Source organism: Scyliorhinus canicula, chromosome 21, assembly GCF_902713615.1.
Source record: "Scyliorhinus canicula chromosome 21, sScyCan1.1, whole genome shotgun sequence".
Taxonomy (NCBI): Eukaryota; Metazoa; Chordata; class Chondrichthyes; order Carcharhiniformes; family Scyliorhinidae; genus Scyliorhinus; species Scyliorhinus canicula.
Genome location: NC_052166.1, coordinates 58,701,122 through 58,713,158, shown reverse-complemented (window position 1 = coordinate 58,713,158; position 12,037 = coordinate 58,701,122). Strand labels below are relative to the sequence as shown.

General features: G+C 47.3%; 1 protein-coding gene across 1 annotated transcript in view; it reads right to left on the bottom strand.

Moving 5' to 3' along the window:
- Positions 1 to 12,037, bottom strand: part of LOC119955579 (hemicentin-1-like) — a 291,695-nt gene that overhangs the window by 252,107 nt on the left and 27,551 nt on the right.

The window sequence follows — 12,037 nt, the reverse complement described above, 5'->3', positions numbered from 1 at the left end:
ACACTGTTCGTGAAAGCTCAGTGCGTGCGATTGGCTGCGATATAAATCATTTTTTTTCTTTCTTCAACAGATACAGCCAATTTGCATAATTGTAGGTCTCTCAACAATGAGATAAACCACCTAATACTCTGTTTCTTTTGTTTTAATATAAATTTAGAGTGTCTGATGATTTATTTTTCCAATTAAGGTGCAATTTAGCGTGGCCGATCCACCCACGCTGGGTTGTGGGGGTGAGGCCCACGCAGGCAGGGAGAGAATGTGCAAACTCCACACGGTCAGTGACCCAGGGCCGGGATCGAACCTGGACCTCGGCGCCGTGAGGCATCAGCGTTAACCACTGTACCAAATATTCTGTTTCTGTTTGATGTGTAAATGTTAACCTTGCTACGGGGAGAACTCCCTGATCTTCTTTAAAAATGCCACACAATGTTCTCGCGGAAGGCATCTCATGCAAAAAAAAACAGCATCACGACAGCCCAGCTCTCCCTCAAACTTGCATTGCCATGGCAGCCTAGGTTATGTGCATAAAGCTGCATATGGTTCTGAGGCAGAGCTGCTACCATCACAGAGCTAAAGCTGTCACAAGTGTGTTGGTTTAATGAATCTGAAATGCTTCTCCACTATTTTAGCAGGAGTGTTAAATAATAAATTAGATATCTGCCAGGACAACTGTGACAAATTTATGAATTTCAGATGCAATGTATTCCAGGTACTTGGTGCAGAAAGGGTTAAAACCCTGAGTTAGTGTTTGACTGCTGAAGTCATGTTTTTTAAAAATCTTGGTCTGAAAGGTTGGGAGCTGGGGTGCAATTAAACCACCATGTAAATCTTGGGCTAATGGAATTTTGTTTTGATTAAGGAGATTCCCTGTAGAGTTAATTAGATTTCAGCTTGGTACGGTGATGTTGTTACTGGGTGTAGGAAAAGCAGGTCAGTGCAGTTCTGGATGTAACTGCGATCACAGGTCGGGCAGATTGCTCTCTACAGTTAATTTAAAAGAGATTAACAGTGTTTAGAGAACAGGGGGAGAGGGTAAGAGCTGAAACAAGCTGAGAAACAGCTTCTGACGACGTACAGCCAGAGTTTCTGCATGAGTCTGACCGGGGTCAGATCTTGTCTTTAAAGCAGTGTCAAGAGATCTCCCTTCCTCAAAGAATATCTTTGTAAAGCAAGTATTCCTGAGAACCATTGGTATTTAAAGTGGATTGGGAGCTGAGATTTATTTTCTTGTTGTTTAAGTGGGAATAAAGATAGAAATTAAGGGTATTGTATTCACTGTATTGAATAGTATTGTTTAAGGGGTAATTGAAAGTTATTTGTGATGTTAAACGTTTGTACACTTGTACTGTAATGAGACCTAAAGTTTAAAGTGGTTTCATCCACTTTAAACAAATTAGTTTGTCCTTTTTCTCAAAGAACGTTTTGATCTAACCCATGCAGAGCAGGATCTGTATGGACATGTGGACGTCGTGTAGTACTGGCATCAAGTACTTTCACAGCATGTGTAGCATGGGTTAGTTGCAGATGAACATGTCCCCCACATTCTGTGGGTAACGTTCCTTTAATAATAATAATTTTTTTTCATATAAATTCAGAGTACCCAATTTATTTTTTCCAGTTAAGGGGCAATTTAGCGTGGCCAACCCACCTACCCTGCACATCTTTGGGTTGTGGGGGCGAAACCCACGCAAACACAGGGAGAATGTGCAAACTCCACACGGACAGTGACCCAGAGCTGGGATCGAACCTGGGACCTCGGTGCAGTGAGGCAGTAGGGCTAACCCACTGTGCCACCGTGCTTCCCCCTTTAATAATAATAATAATATTTATTGTCACAAGTAGGCTTGCATTAACATGCAATGAAGTTACCGTGAATGCTAGGCAGGGCTCTGAAACTGTGCAGATAACAAAGCTTCACTGTAACTATCAAAATGAGGCCAAAATTGAACAGACTCAGATCATTAATTCCAGATTACTCGAATCTGGCATACCTTTAGTCGGAGGGAAAAATCTTCTACTTTTTAGGGTTTTTAATTCAGCTTCCCCCACGCAAAAGATACGTATTTGAGGATCGATGATGTGGTTGAATTGAGAAGGTGGGGACAGCATAGTGATAATATTACTGGACTAGTAGTCCAGGGACCTGGACTATAATTCCCTCAGACAAGAAACCATATCCCGCCACAGCAGCTGGGGGAAATTCAAGTCAATGAATAAACCAGGAACAAAATGTTCTTCCCATTGAAGGTGAAACTACTGGATGGTTGCAAAATCCCATCCGGTTCACTAATAACTTTAGGGAAGGAAATCTTCCGTCCTTACCCGGTCTGGCCTACAAGTGACTCCAGCGATGTGCTTGACTTCCAATTGCCCTCTGAAACGTGCAGGAAGCCACTCAGTTGTATGAAGCTGCGACAATAGAAAGTGCTGTGGGTCTACCTTCACCACAGGGCCTGCAGCGGCTCAAGAAGGCCGCTGGTCACCGCCTACTCCAGGGCAATTAGGGATGGGCAATAAATGCTGGCCGACGTAAATGATGTTCAAGAACAGAAACAAAAGTGATCTCCCCAGAAAAGTGCATGAAGAAAGGAGAGGCTTACTCTACAAATCAAATTTTTAAACTTCCCACGTCACGTAAGCAAGTCGATAAATTCTGCCTCCCAAGAACAAGTTTGATTGCAGTGCGAGAGGAAGCAGGGAAAGATGCAGGTTTTCACCTGTCAGTCCGGTCGACAGTTTATTAACGCAGTTCAGAGAGATGGCGGAAGGTTAGGAGGCAGATTCTGACAGAATGGCTGGAATTGTCCTCCGGGCTTCCCGGCGGCGTGGGGTGGCTTCAATGGGAATGATCTCGTTCACCCGCCACCATTAACAGCGAGAATGATGAATTTTACCCTCAGTCAAAACTCCATACACTGCACCAGGACTCCGAGAATCCCAGCCGGTGGGGGGGGGCGAGGTGGGAGAATTCCGGCCGGGAATTCACATTATCAGCACCAGGACCAGAGAACGCAGCCGCCAGCGAATGGCACACTGCCTCTCGTCATCGAGAAACATGCAGCTGGGTACTCCCTTGCTTTGAGCCAACAACCAAGGCTGTGTTTCCACTCTCCTCTAGTGCCCACTGGCATTTTGTTTCAGTTGGGTGAACTCCCTCTGCCATCAAAACGCTGCTGGATGGAGGATCTCAGCGCTCAAGCCAGGATCTACCATCTGTGGAATTAAGCGGCACTGCGTAGGGTAAACGGGACCTCCTCATGTGCAAGGATGAGCCTGATACAGTTTAAGGTGGTGTACAGGGTGCATATGACTTGGACGAGAATGAGTGGGTTCTTTCAGGGGGTAGCAGATGCCTGTGAGAGGTGTTGGCGGGGACCAGCGAATCAGACGCTTTGGGGGTTGCGAAAGATTGGGAAGATTCCGGGCGGGAGTGTTTGCGGTCTTAGCCAGGATAGTGGAGGAGGGAGTGGACCCGGACCCTTTGTGGCGATATTTGGGGTTTCAGAGAAGTCGCTCATGGAGAGGAGGAAGGCCGATGTCTTGGCCTTCGCCTCTCAGATTGCATGGCGGCGAATTTTGCTGGAGTGGCGGTCGGCATCGCCACCGGGGGTAGCAGCATGGTTGGGTGACGTGTAAGGCTTCCTGCGATTAGAGAAGATAAAGTATGAGTTAAGGGTCTCTTCAGGAGGGTTTGAGGAAAGGTGGAGGGTGTTTGTGACCGTGTTTGAGGGGCTGTTCATCGTGGGGGAGGGGGGATGAAAAAGGGGAAAAAGCTGTACAGACTGAATAGTTGATTGTAGGGAAGCATGTTTCCCAGGGTGTTTGTTCGCTGTAACCTGTTTTGATACATGTTTGTAATACATTTTTTTTTTAATCTGTGGAATTGACACCTAACTGTCCAGGCTCGCACCTGAAGAATGAACACTTTGTTAACTGAAAGATTGCCTGTCTTAGTATAACACAGAGAACTGTGGGAAAAAAATGGCTTAAAAACCATACGAATCCCATTCCACCCTATCAGAATGCACCGTGACCCCCAATGTACAATTTGTCAGAAAATAAGTCGTCAAGAAAGAGGTAGAGGGTCTGCAAAGGAATGTAGGCAGGTTAAGCGAGTAGGCAGAAAAATTAGCAGATTGTGGGAGAAAGTGAACTTGCTTACTTGCTTGCTTTAAATGGAAAGAGATTGCAGAGCTCGGTGGAGCAGAGGGATCTGGGTGGCCTGGTGCATGAATCACAAACAGGTAGAGCAAGTGATTAGAGCAGCCAATGAGATGTTGGCATTAATTGCAAGGGGAACGGAATATAAACGCAGGGAAGTTTGACTGCAGCTGTATGGGGCGTGAGTGAGAACACATCTGGAGTCATGTGTACAGGTTTGGTCTTTTATTTGTAAAAAAAAAATTGCATTAGAAGCAGTTCAGAGGAGGTTCACTCAACTCATTCCCGGGATGAGGGACTTATCCTATGAAGAAAGGTTGAACAGGTTGGCCCTGTATGGAGTTTAGATAGATAGATAGAACAGTACAGCACAGAACAGGCCCTTCGGCCCTCGATGTTGTGCCGAGCAATGATCACCCCACTTAAACCCACATACCCGTAACCCAACAATCCCCCCATTAACCTTACACTACGGGCAATTTAGCATGGCCAATCCAGCTAACCCGCACATCTTTGGACTGTGGGAGGAAACCGGAGCACCCGGAGGAAACCCACGCACACACGGGGAGGATGTGCAGACTCCACACAGACAGTGACCCAGCCGGGAATCGAACCTGGGACCCTGGAGCTGTGAAGCATTGATGCTAGCCACCATGCTACCGTGAGGCCCCTTGCTACCGTGAGGCCCCCCCCCCACACAGTGACAGGCTCACACAGCCCCCCCCCCCCCATAGGAGGACGAGAGATGATCTTATTGAAACATAGACGTTGCTGAGGGGGTTTGACAGGGTAGGATAGAACATCTCAACTGTGGAGAGACGAGAACCAGGAGGCAGGCTTTGAGAATAAGAGGTCTATCATTTAAGATGGAAATGAGGAGAGATTATTTTCTCTCAAAGGGTCGTTAGTCAGTGGCACTCTTCCCCAGAAACCAGTTGTGGGTCACTGGTTTATTCAACACAGAGTGAGACAGATTTGGATAGACAAGGGTGGTCAAGGGCTACCGGGGGGGAGGGGGGGGGGGGGGGGGGGGGGGGAGATGGGGGGGGGGGGGGCACTCCCCCGCCTATCCCTAGAATCCAACCTGTACATCCCTGGACACTAAGGGGCAATTTAGCATGGCCAATCCACATAACCTGCACATCTTTGGAGTGTGGGAGGAAATCGGAGAACCCAGAGGAAACCCACGCAGCTGCGGGGAGAATGTGCAAACTCAAGGACAGTGACCCAAGGCCGAAATCAAACCCTGCCACTGTGAGGCAGCAGTGCTAACCACTTTCATGAATTGAATAGGGAAACAAGAGAAATCCCCTCGCCCAGAGAGTGGTTAAAATGTGAAGTGTGTCAGTTACTTGAGGGAAACAGCTTGGATACATTTCAATTGAAGCTAAGTAAAGACATGAGGAGGGGAAAGTTATGCTGAGAGGGTTTGAAGGGGTTGGAGTATAAACACTCGGGGCAGTTGAACTGAATTGCCTTGCAAAACACTCCTTCGTTGAAGGGCCTTCAAACCCTTATCATCCCACTTTGGTTAGAGATACACTATCCACTTCTGCACTATCAAGTGTTTGCCCGGGCTCCAGTCACTCTGGTAATGTTTTCCATTGTTTTGCTGAATTGATTGGCAATTTCAATCTGCCTCCACTGCGCTTCCTACTAAAAATGCTTAACAGATGCAGAAATTGGCGGGTTACAAAAGCAATCTATGCAGAAGGCCAGGACCTGAATGGTTGAGGGGAATGGGTGGGATCCAAGCTCGCCAAGACTGATACCTAACAATAAACCTATAGAGTAACAAATGAGGAGAATCACATCCAAGCCTGAAATTCTGGAAGCATTATTCTGTCTCCAATTTTACTGTCAAATCTATGTAGCAGCTGTTAGGAGAGTTTGCGTCATGAGCTGCATTTCAGACATACCCGCCTCAAATTGTCTGATGAGTGAATGTCATCGGCTGGTCCAGACCTTCAAACAGCATAGTGTCAGAAATGAGGGTTCACAACACAAGGAGTTCTTGAGCTTGTGTTGCGTTAATAGTCACCCACTTTATCTTCCAAGGGTATTCATGGGATGTGTGCTTCTTGGCTAGGCCAGCACTTTTCAACCATCCCTACCAGCCCTTGAGAAGGTGGTGGTCAACAGCCTCTCCAACCGGTGCAGCCCATGTGGTGTAGGTACACCCACAGTGCTGTTAGGGAGGGAGGTCCAGGATTTTGACCCAACGGCTGTTAAGGAACGACGATACTTTCCAAGTCAGGATGGTGAGTGGCTCAGAGGGGAACTTGCAAGTGGTGGTGTCCCCATATGTCTGCTGTCCTTCTCCATCTAGAGGTGGCAAGTTTCAAAGGTGCTGTCAAAGGAGCCTTGGTGAGTTCCTGCAGTGCATTTTATAGGTGATACACACGGCTGCCACTGTGCATCATTGGGAAGGGAATGAATGTTGAAAGTGGTGCATAGGGTGCCAGTCAAGTGGACTCATTATTTTGGATGGTGTTAGATGACTGCTTAGTTTGGATGGTGTTGGATGACTGCTTAGCTTTGATGGTGTTGGATGACTGCTTAGCTTGGATGGTGTTGGATGACTGCTTAGCTTAGATGGTGTTGAGTTCCTTGCATTTTGATGAAACTGCACACATCCTGGCATGTGGCAAGTATTCCATCATACTCTTCATATGGGCAGCATGGTAGCATAGTGGTTAGCACTATGGCTTCACAGTGCCAGGGTTCCAGGTTTGACTCCCAGCTTGGGTCACTGCCTGCGGAATGTGCACATTCTCCCCGTGTCTGCATGGGTTTCCTCCGGGTGCTCCGGTTTCCTCTCACAAGTCCCGAAAGACGTGCTGTTAGGTGAATTGGACATTCTGAATTCTCCCTCTGTGTACCCGAACAGGCGCCGGAATGTGGTGACTAGGGGATTTTCACAGTAACTTCATTGCAATTTTAACGTAAGCCTACTTGTGACAATAAAGATGATTAAAAATATTAAATTTGCACCTTGTAAAAGTTGAACCGGGTTAGGGGAGTCAAGAGATGAGTTACTCACTGTGCAATCCCCAGAATCTGATCTGCTTTTGCAGCCACAGTATTTAAGGTCTAGTTCAGTTTCTGGTCTAACATACCCAAAGGCACAAGGTAAAGCTGCTTCTTAAATGGCTGCTTCCCCTTCTTCTTACCCCCTGTCATTTTGCCCCCCTCTGCACCTTCTGACATTCTCCCTGCCGCATGTCTTCTTTTCCCCGTTTCCATTCCCGTTCTCCAGCCTCTCCGCCCATTCACTTCTCAAATTCTCACTGCCTTCTTCTCACTTCCCTGGTATCTCCTTTCCTAAATGCAGCCCCCCACCCAACCACCTCCGTTCTCTCCCATCTCTTCCCGGTCACTGCTCCCCTCCCTACCGAAAAAGGACTTAAGTCACTAGGTCCAGCGGTGGGTGCAGTGACTGCTTTGAACCTCCAACCTCGCTCTTGCAATTCCCTGGAAAATATAAGTTCTCCATCTTTCCACCCTCCTCGGGCCACGTTCTAACTGAATTTTCCCCACTCCATCTGTCTCGTTCTACATTCCCCCTCCTGTGTCACTCTATTGCATCTCCTGCTGTCCCATTCACACCCCTTAAACCTCATGCACCTCAGTGCACGTCCAATTATCTTCCATCCTCTGGTTTGAAGACCTCACGTTGTCACGACTCTCTTGTGTCCAACAACATGGGGAGTCTGACTAGTTAATCTAAAGTCATTCAAAGTCAACCTCTTGCATTCCTCCCATGATAATTCAGATGTCAGGGCAGTGTTTGATCATCTGGATCCATGCTCCGTTCTTCATCAATAGCGCTTTTCAGGCTGGGTCAGTATGTATTGCCTATCCCTAAATGCTCTCCATTTCAGAGGGCATTGAGAGTCACTTGCTGTGTATCTGGAGGGAGCCCCATGTAGGTCAGACCAGGTAAGGATGGCAGATTTCCTTCCCTAACATGGGTTTTTCAGACAATCATTTTGTTTCATTAGATTTATATCCATGGTGGGATTTGAACCTGGGTCCCCAGAGCATTACTCTGGGTCACTACTCCAGTGGCAATACCACTACACCACAGCCTCCCCTAAATGGTTCCTTATTTGCGAAAGCCACATGCCAAAGCTGTCACCTAATTTGTTATTGAACGGGCAATTTTCACTCAGTGATGGTGTGTGATGCCCTATTTCCCACAGAACAGGATCCTGCACCGTAACAAACACAACACTCACTGCAATAACAATTAAATAATTGTTGTTAACCATTTTTTAAAAATCCAGTCCACAGAAGCATCACATTATTGTCCCCTGAAGTCACGTAAAGCAGCACACGAGGCTTAAGTTGTATATCCGTTCCAAGTTACATATTCCCTGCCCAAACATCTGTTCCTCTTTAGCTCAGATTTTTTTCCATTCTTATACATCAGAGAGCAGGATCCAAGCAGGCTTGACAATCTACTGTAGACAATCCAGATCATAGCCACATCAACTCTGCCAATCCCGGAAACCTCTCCCCACTTTTAACAAAACCACAGATCATGTTTTCTAATTACAGTCAAACATGACTTTGTTCGGGTCATTGTGCTTAATGACAAATGAACTGGAACAAGACATTTTAAATCAACAGATGTTATTTTGCTTTCATTATTTTCTTCCCTTCCGATTTTCGATTTCCCTCCCTTTAGATACCTCCAAGGCAACTTGCCCATGCCCCCTCTGACAACACTCCTGGTGTAGTGGTGCCCAAGAACACACCCAGCTAAGGGCAGCACGGTGGCACAGTGGTTAGCATTGCTGCCTACGGCGCTGAGGACCCGGGTTCGAATCCCGGCCCTGGGTCACTGTCCGTGTGGAGTTTGCACATTCTCCCCGTGTCTGCGTGGGTTTCGCCCCCACAACCCAAAAGATGTGCAGGATAGGTGGATTGGCCACGCTAAATTGCCCCTTAATTGGAAAAAATAATTGGGTACTCTAAATTTATATTTAAAAAAAGAACAGACCCAGCTGGACCCCTTTACTCCGGATTTGGGGAAAATGCCTGGTCTCCAGTCGTCACTTAGATCGATACCTAAGTCAGGTCAGCATCGGGAGAATCCTGTGCCATCTCGTGATAGCATCAGCCTTCATTTGTATCGTGCCTTCAATGTTGTAAAGCTCCCTACAGCGGCATTCTCAGGCACACAAGGAACTTCATTGAAGTGTTCATGTTAGCCTACTTGTGATGCTAATAAAGATTATTACTAAAGGAGACATTGAGAAGTGTGACCAAAAGCTTTATCCAGCAGGTACGTTTCAAGAAGAGTTTTGAAGGAGGTGGAAAGTAAAGGGGCTGAAGGGTTTACGGAGCCAATCCCAGAGCTGAGGGCCTTGGCTTCTGAAGGCAGAGCAACCTACCTCCTACGAGGAGAATCCGGTCGGGGAAATCAACTCTTGTAACTTTGAAGCACAATGACAATCATTCAATTTCAGTGTTTTAATGGTTGCAACCACTCAGGCTTTAGTCACCTGCGCTGTAACATTCAACAGTCTTCGCTGATATCGTCTACATCACTGAGCGAGGAGTCCCAAGAGTGCATGAAACTCCAAAAATATTGTGCTCTTGAAATGTTCTCCGAGTCATTGCAGAATTTCTCCACATAACTCCAACTGTATGAGCTCAATCGCCATTTTTTCTGGTTGCACAGATTACTGTTTTACAGTTGATCACCTCAAATGTTGCTGAAAAGGGCACTTGATCCATTTCTTCCCTTTGGCCAACTTTGTCTAATCCTGTGGGTGCTGTGTGCGTTTCATAGTGAGCCAGAGTGCAGCTCATTTCTCATTACTTTCAAATAAACAGCAAGTCCACTTCAGACTACGACACAATAGGCACGGTTTTCCGGCCACGTCCCGCTGGAATTGGGGCGGGACCAGCCGGGTGACTCCGGAAGAGGTCTGCCCCGATGGACATTACGCCGAGATGTAGCGATCTGGATCCTGCCCAGAATGGGCTCTTTTTGTTTTAGCTAAATCCCGCCTAATGTTAGTCAGAATTTTGAGCTCAAAGTAAGGAAGGTTCACACAAGGCAATGGACAGGAAAAGGGAATTAAGTCCGCAATGAGATCAAACACAATAGTGTAGAGGGACTTTAGAGGGGTTTCACAGGATGGCTCAACATCGAGGGCCGAAGGGCCTGTACTGCACTGTAATGTTCTATGTTCTAATGATCTTACCGAAGGACGGAGCAGATTTGATGGGCAGAGTGGCCCACACCTGCTCCTATTCTTTATGATCTTGTTACTGAGAGTCAGTGTGTCACACACACGCATGCTCGCTTGTTCGCTGTCTACTCCCACACTCATATTTCATCTCTACAGCTCTAGTTATACAATTCGCCAGGTCACTGGTCCCAGCAGGATTCAGTTAAAGGTCATCCCAATGGTACAGCTTCCTCTTTCCCCTGTATTGGTACCAATGCCCCATGAATCAACACCCATTTCTCCCACCCCAATCTCTGAGACATGCTTCCAAATCTCTAATCTCATTTACCCTGTGTCAATTTGCTTGTGGCTCATGAAGTAATCCAGGGATTATTAACTTTGTGGTTCTGCTTTTTAATTTAGTCCGTAGCCACTCGTACTCCCTCGGGAGGACCTCGTCCTTAGTCCTACGCATGTCGTTGGTCCCCTCCCACTGCAAGTTCCTCTCCAGCCCTGAGCACATGTCTTAAACCCTGGCACCAGGCAGGCAACCTATCCTTCAGAGACAGTATTGCTGGTGTAGTCTGTCAGATTGTTTCTGTATTTTCATGGCAAGGCCTTTTTCCAGGGCCTGTCTCTGATACCCTGAGGTAAAGCTCTCAATCATACATTTCATGTTTATGTTTATCCCAAGCATTGAATAAGTTAGCTTCTGTATCACATTCTGATGGGGAACATTGATTAGTTGGCTACATATATTTTAACTTTACCAGCGGACAGCACTCAACCTTTCAATACTCAGTAAATTACTGCAGCTGCAGAATATCATTTAGAGCACGATTTAACGGGACAAAACCAGAATCGTGTTTCGGGCACGTACAGCGGGATGTTCCTCAGCGAGAACGACACCGCTATTTAACGGGAGTTCGCAGGGTTGTTTAAAAATAAATTTTAGGCTACCCAATTATTTTTTTTCCAAATTCAGGGGTAATTTAGGGTGGCCAATCCACCTACGCTGCACATCTTTGGGTTGTGGGGGGTGACATCCACGCAGACACGGGGAGAATGTGCACGGGCAGTGACCCGGGGCCGGGATCGAACCTGGGACCTCGGCGCTGTGAGGCAGCAGTGCTAACCACTGTGCAAGCTGTTTTGTTCGCTTCAGTGAAGAATGCCACACCAAGGCCACACTTTAGTCATTGGCGGATCGGGCGTCCACGATCTTTCCCCCCCCCTCAGCTCCGTCACCACGACATGCAGACGTCAACTGCGCCCAACTTACCTCTTGGGGGTCCTCGAGCCCCTCCATACCCACCAATTAAGGGCAAGGCACCCTGCAGCCCAATCCTTGGCACAAGGAAGCCCGGCATATGGGCACCTTGGCGCTGCCTAGGTGCCAACGGGAGTGCCAGAATACCACCCTTCACAGAGCCCAACCAAACAGAGGTCTCTCATGGCCCCCTCGGTACCATTACGCTTTGTCCCCGTTAGCTTGGACTAGTGCTAAATGGCGCCATGGTGAGGTCTCTGAGGTGAGGCCGTTAGTTCCTCGGTCCCCAGGAGAATAAGGCACAGGTATATTTAAATGAGCCATTAAATATGTTAATCTGGATTGCGCAATGTTTGGTTGAATCTCGTGAGACATCTCCAGCATCGCAAATCCCGTGAGAGGCCCCTAGCAAGATTCA